This window comes from Salvelinus namaycush, chromosome 19 (genome assembly GCF_016432855.1).
Source record: "Salvelinus namaycush isolate Seneca chromosome 19, SaNama_1.0, whole genome shotgun sequence".
Classification (NCBI taxonomy): domain Eukaryota; kingdom Metazoa; phylum Chordata; class Actinopteri; order Salmoniformes; family Salmonidae; genus Salvelinus; species Salvelinus namaycush.
The window spans coordinates 13931037-13938650 of NC_052325.1; positions in this window are offsets into that span (position 1 = coordinate 13931037).

The window sequence follows — 7614 nt, forward strand, 5'->3', positions numbered from 1 at the left end:
GCATTTGCCGGGCAAAAGTAACCATCCAGCCAGGACGGGTTGTGCTAGCTCTACGCTTGAGACCTCCAGTGCGCCACCACGGCCCAGTGTATCCGGTTCCTGCTCCACGCACCAGGCTTCCAGTGCATCTCCCCAGTCCGGCGAGACCTGTTCTGATTCCATGTACCAGGCCTCCAGTAGGTCTCCCCAGCCTGGTGAGCCCTGTGGCAGCTCCACGCACCAGGCTTCCCATACGTCTCCTCAGTCCGGTGAGACCGGTACCGGTCCCACGCATCAAGCCTCCAGTGCGTCTCCACAGTCCAGAGCTTCCGGCGACAGTTCCCAGTCCGGAGCTTCCGGCGACGTTTCACAGTCCGGAACCTCCGACGACGGGCCACAGTCCGGAACCTCCGACGACGGGCCACAGTCCGGAACCTCCGACGACGGGCCACAGTCCGGAACCTCCGACGACGGGCCACAGTCCGGAACCTCCTCCGACGGGCCACAGTCCGGAACCTCCGACGTCGGGCCACAGTCCGGAACCTCCGACGACGGGCCACAGTCCGGAGCCTCCGACGACGGGCCACAGTCCGGAACCTCCGACGACGGGCCACAGTCCGGAACCTCCGACGACGGGCCACAGTCCGGAACCTCCTCCGACGGGCCACAGTCCGGAACCTCCGACGACGGGCCACAGTCCGGAGCCTCCGACGACGGGCCACAGTCCGGAGCCTCCGACGACGGTCCCCAGTCCGGGGCCTGCGGCGACGGTCCCCAGTCCGGGCCTGCGGCGAGGGTCCCCAATCCGGGGCCTGCGGCGAGGGTCCCCCAATCCGGGGCCTGCGGCGAGGGTCCCCAGTCCGGGGCCTGCGGAGAAGGTCCCCAGTCCGGGGCTTGCAACAAGGGTCCCCAGTCCGGGGCCTGCGGCGAGGGTCCCTGCACGAGAAGATCCACCAAAGTGGGGTGAGCAAGAGGTGGAGCGGGGTCTGCGTCCCGCACCGGAGCCGCCACCGAAGTAGATGCCCACCCGGACCCTCCCCTATAGGTTCAGGTTTGCGGCCAGGAGTCCGCACCTTTGGGGGGGTACTGTCATGCCCTGTGATGTGGGGTGGGCATTCTATGTTTTGTATTTCTGTGTGTTTGGCCGAGTGTGGTTCCCAATCAGAGGCAGCTGTCTATCGTTGTCTCTGATTGGGAATCATACTTAGGCAGCCTGTTTTGCCACCTTAGTTGTGGGTAGTTGTCTTTGTTAGTGGCCTGTATAGCCCTAGTAAGCTTCACGCTCATTTTTGGTGTTTCTTGTGTGGCAAAGAAGGGGGTCGAGTGATAAATGGCAGATATGTGAGAGCAGAACTAATAAACGGGCTCTGCCCGATCACTAAAATGGCCACCCCGATCAGAGCTACAGATCACAAAATGGATCACAATATGTACGGCAGGACCACATCGGAGAGATAGGTAGGAGCAAGCCCATGTAATGCTTTGTAGGTTAGCAGTAAAACCTTGAAATCAGCCCTAGCCTTAACAGGAAGCCAGTAGAGAGGCTAGCACTGGAGTAATATGATAAACATTTTTGCTTCTAGTCAAGATTCTAGCAGCAGTATTAAGCACTAACTGAAGTTTATTTAGTGCTCTATCCGGGTAGCCGGGAAAGTAGAGCATTGCAGTAGTCTAATCTAGAAGTGACAAAAGCATGGATTAGCTTTTATGCATAATTTTTGGACTAAAAGTTTATTGATATGTTCGTCAAAAGAGAGATCAGGGTCCAGAGTAATGCAGAGGTTCTTTACAGTTTTATTTGAGATATTTTGGCAGTCTTGACACAGAATTTTGAACAGAAATGCAATGGTTCATTGGATCAGTCTAAAACATTGCACATACACTGCTGCCATCTAGTGGCCAAAATCTAAATTGTAGCTGGGCTGGAATAATACATTATGGCCTTTCTCTTGCATTTCAAAGATGACGTTACAAAAAAAACACAAAAGAACGGGTTTTTTCTTTGTATTATCTTTTACCAGATCTATTGTGTTATATTCTCCTACATTCCTTTCACATTTCCACAAACCTTCAAAGTGTTTCCAAAGTGTTTCCTTTCAAAGTGTTTCCTTTCAAATAGTACCAGGAATATGCATATCCTTGCTTCAAGGCCTGAGTTACAGTTAGTTTTGGGTATTATATTTTAGGCGAAAATTGAAAAAAAGGGGAGGATCCTTAATTCTTATGGCTGCAGCCCGAGGCCGCCCACAATATGACAACAGCCAGCTCAAGTGCAGGGCGCGAAATTCAAAATATATATTTTTTAAATATTTAACTTTCACACATTAACAAGTCCAATACAGCAAATGAAAGGTACACATCTTGTGAATCCAGCCAACATGTCCGATTTTTAAAATGTTTTTCAGCGAAAACAGCACGTATATTTATGTTAGCTCACCACCAAATACAAAAAAGGACAGACATTTTTCACAGCACAGGTAGCATGCACAAAGCCAACCTAACTAACCAAGAACCAACCAAACTAACCAAGAAACAACTTCATCAGATGACAGTCTTATAACATGTTATACAATAAATCTATGTTTTGTTCGAAAAATTTGCATATTTCAGGTATAAATCATAGTTTACATTGCAGCTACAATCAGAAATTGCACCGAAAGCAGCCATAATAATTACAGACACCAACGTCAAATACCTAATTACTCATCATAAAACATTTCTGAAAAATACATAGTGTACAGCAAATGAAAGACAGGCATCTTGTGATTCCAGCCAATATTTCCGATTTATTAAGTGTTTTACAGCGAAAACACAATATAGCGTTATATTAGCTTACCACAATAGCCAGAAACACATGCCATTTCCCAGTAGCAAAAGTAAGCGATCGTAACAAACCAGTAAAAGATATATAATTTTTGACTAACCTTGATATTCTTCATCAGATGACAGTCCTATAACATCAGGTTATACATACACTTATGTTTTGTTCGAAAATGTGCATATTTAGAGCTGAAATCAGTGGTTATACATTCTGCTAACGTAGCTACTATTTCCCACAACGTTCGGATATTTTTCTGACACTTTTTCTGACACACATATTCTGACCAAATAGCTATTCATAAACATAACTAAAAAATACATGTTGTATAGGAAATGATAGATCCATTAGTTCTTAATGAAATCGCAGTGTTAGAATTCTAAAAAATAACTTCATTACGACATCCAGCTTCGGTATAGCTAGAGTACCCAAAAGTTGGGCGCCGACGACTAGTTCACATGTACGACAGATATATGAAATAGCATCATAAAATGTTTCTTACTTTTGCTGATCTTTCATCAGAATGTTGGACAAGGGGTCCTTTGTCAAGAACAATCGTTGTTTGGATTTAGAACGTCCATTTTCCCTCTTGAATTAGCAAGCGCACTAGCCAAGTGGCGCGAATCTCTCCATCGTCAACAAAGTCAGAGAACAGAACACGGCAAAACTCCTGAAAAAATTTCAATAATCTGATTAAACTATATTGAAAAAACATACTTTACGATGATATGGTCACATGTATCAAATAAAATCAAAGCCGGAGATAGTAGTCGCCTATAACGGCAGCTAAACAGAAGGCAAATCCAGGTACCTCCTCGCGCTCTCCAGAAAACAGGAAATGGGGGACACGTCATACAAAGAGCTTGTATTCCACTTCAGACCAAGATAAACACTAAATTTCTTCTCTCACCGCCTCTTGACATCCAGGGGAAGGTCTATGAAGTGCATGTATACTAATACGTATCATGCCCATTTATAGGCAGGAAGTAGAACAGAGCCTCGATTTCAGACTTTCCACTTCCTGGTCAGGAAGTTTGTGCCAAATGAGTTCTGTTTGACTCACAGATATAATTCAAACGGTTTTAGAAACTAGAGAGTGTTTTCTATCCAATAGTAATAATAATATGCATATTGTACGAGCAAGAATTGAGTACGAGGCCGTTTGAAATGGGCACCTTTTATCTGGCTACTCAATACTGCCCCTGCAGCCCAAACAGGTTAAGCAACAGAATCGGTGTAATGAATAGCCTACGACCCAGTGGACAGCCAGTGAAAAATGTGCTCTTGGAACAGCTGCATGGTATGGATCCCAGCCTATGGAATTAAAGTTTGAATTCCTGAATCCCTGCCCGCGCTATTGTCCTCCATACTGTCAAAAACAAGTTTCATTTAACTAGGCAAGTCAGTTATGAACAAATTCTTAAATACAATGATGGCCAAACCTGGACGGCACTGGGCCAATTGTGCACCGCCCTATGGGACTCTCAATCATGGCCAGATGTGCTACAGCCTGGATTTGAACCAGGGACTGTAGTGACACCTCTTGCACTGAGATCCAGTGCCTTAGACCGCTGCGCCACTCAGGAGAAACTGTAAACCATGGTTCAGTTTTCTTTAAACAGCCATTACAAACTTAAATAGTGAATTACTCCTTTAACCTTTTAAGAACCAAATCGAAGCAAACAGAGCAATACGAGAGTTTCTATTGGACACTTTCAGGTAGGTCCACATTTTGTTCATTTGCTTCCATTTAATTGTCATATCCAACAGAAGATCTCTTTGTTTCTTGGGACCTAAAGCTAGCATCTCTGTTTTGTCCGAGTTTAAAAGTAAAAATGTGCCGCCATCTACTTCCTTAAGTCTGAAACACAGGCTTCCAGGGAGGGAAATTTTGGGGCTTCACCATGTGTCATCGAAATGTACAGCTGTGTATCGTCCGCATAGCAGTGAAAGTTAACATAATGTTTCCAAAGGACATCACCAAGTGGTAAAATATATAGTGAAAACAATAGTGGTCCTAAAACGGAACTTTGAGGAACACTGAAACTTACAATTGATTCGTCAGAGAACAAACCATCCACAGAGACAAACTGATATCTTTCAGACAGATAAGATCTAAACCAGGCCAGAACTTTGCCATGTAGACCAATTGGGGTTCCAATCTCTCCAAAAGAATGTGGTGATTGATTGTGTCAAAAGCAGCCCTAAGGTCTAGGAGCACGAGAACAGATGCAGAGCCTTGGTCTGACGCTATTAAAAGGTAATTTACCACCTTCACAAGTGCAGTCTCAGTGCTAGGATGGGGTCTAAAACCAGACTGATGTGTTTCGTATACATTGTTTGTCTTCTGGAAGGCAGTGAGTTGCTGCGCAATAGCTTTTTCAAAAATGTTTGAGAGGAATGGGAGATTCGATATACACCGATAGATTTTTACATTTTCTGCCACTTTTAATGAGTTTGGTACACATCCGGTGGATAGAGAGCCATTTAATATGTTCAACATAGGAGGACCAAGCACAGAAAGCAGCTCTTTCAGTAGTTTAGTTGGAATAGGGTCCAGTATGCAACTTGAAGGTTTAGAGGCCATGACTATTTTCATGAATGTGTCAAGAGATATACTGTAGGATTAAAAAAGTTGAATGTCTCCATTGATCCTAGGTCCTGGCAGTGTTGTGCAAACTCAGGACAACTGAGCTTTGGAGAAGGAGGAGGAGTCCGTAATTTGCTTTCTAATGATCATGATCTTTTCATCAAAGAAATTCATGAATTAATCACTGCTGAAGCGAAAGCCTCCTTCTCTTAGGGAATGCTGCTTTTTAATTAGCTTTGCAACAGTATCAAAAATACATTTGGGATTGTTCTTATGCTCCTCAATTAAGTTGGAAAAATAGGATGATCGAGCATATCTTCGATATTGCATGGTACTGTCTTTCCAAGCTAGTCGGAAGACTTCCAGTTTGGTGGAGCGCCATTTCCGTTCCAATTTTCTGGAAGCTTGCTTCAGGGCTCTGGTATTTTCTGTATACCAGGGATCTAGTTTCTTGTGACAAATGTTTTTGTTTTTAGGGGTGCGACTGCATCCAGGGTATTTCACAAGGTTAAATTTAGTTCCTCAGTTAAGTGGTTAACATCCTTGGGTAGGTGCAGGGAGTCTGGAAGGGCATCTAGGAACCTTTGGGTTGTCCAATAATTTATAGCACTTCTTTGATGATCCTAGGTTGGGGTCAAAGCAGATTATTTGTTGTGATTGCAAATGTAATAAAATTGTGGTCTGATAGTCCAGGATTATGGGGAAAAACATTAAGATCCACAATATTTATTACACAGGATAAAACTAGGTCCAGAGCATGACTGTGGCAGTGAGTAGGTCCAGAGACATTTTGGTCAAAACCCACTGAGTCAATGATGGCTGCGAAAGCCTTTTTGAGTGTGTCTGTGGAATTTTTCATGTGAATATTAAAGTCACCAAAAATGTGAATATTATCTGCCATGACTACAAGGTCCGATAGGAATTCAGGGAACTCAGTGAGCAACGCTGTATACGGCCCAGGAGGCCTGTAAACAGTAGCTATAAAAAGTGATTGATTAGGCTGTATATATTTCATTATTAGAAGCTCAAAATCAAAAGAAGAAAACGCAGTAATTTTTTTTTGTAAATTGAAATTTACTATCATAAATGTTAGCAACACCTCCACCTTTGCGGGATGCGCGGGGGATATGTTAACCTGTTTGGGCTGCAGGGGCAGTATTGAGTAGCCAGATAAAAGGTGCCCATTTCAAACGGCCTCGTACTCAATTCTTGCTCGTACAATATGCATATTATTATTACTATTGGATAGAAAACACTCTCTAGTTTCTAAAACCGTTTGAACTATATCTGTGAGTAAAACAGAACTCATTTGGCACAAACATCCTGACCAGGAAGTGGAAAATCTGAAATCGATGCTCTCTTCTAGGTCCTGCCTATAAATGGGCATGATACGTATTAGTATACATGCATGTCATACACCTTCCCCTGGATGTCAAGAGGCAGTGAGAGAAGAAATGGAGTGTTTATCTTGGTCTGAGATGGAATAAATCCTCTTGGAATGACGTGTCACCCATTTCCTGTTTTCAGGAAGGCGCGAGGTTGGACCTGGAATTGCCTTCTGAAAAGCTTTCGTTATAGGCGACTACTATCTCCGGCTTTGATTTCATTTGATACATGTGACAATATCATCGTAAAGTATGTTTTTTCAATATAGTTTTATTAGAATTTTGAAATTTATTCGGGACGTTAGGCGTGTTGCGTTGTGTTCCTTTGTTCAGAAAGGAGAGCTTCGCGCCACTTGGCTAGTGCGCTTGCTAATTCAAGAGGGAAAAAGGACGTTCTAAATCCAAACAACGATTGTTCTTGACAAAGGACACCTTGTACAACATTCTGATGGAAGATCAGCAAAAGTAGGACCCATTTTATGATGCTATTTCATATATCTGTCGAACTGTGTACTATTAGTTTTGCGCCCACGTTTTGGGCACTCGGTCGCCATAACGTAAGCCTTATGTCGTAATGAAGTTATTTTTAGAATTCTAACACGGCGATTGCATTAAGAACTAGTGTATCTATAATTTCCTATACAACATGTATTTTTTAGTTATGTTTATGAATAGCTATTTGGTCAGAATATGTGTGTCAGAAAAAGTGTCAGAAAAAAATCTGGACATTGTGGGAAAAAGTAGCTACGTTAGCACAGTGTATAACCACTGATTTCAGCTCTAAATATGCACATTTTCGAACAAAACATAAGTGTATGTATAACCTGATGTTATAGGACTGT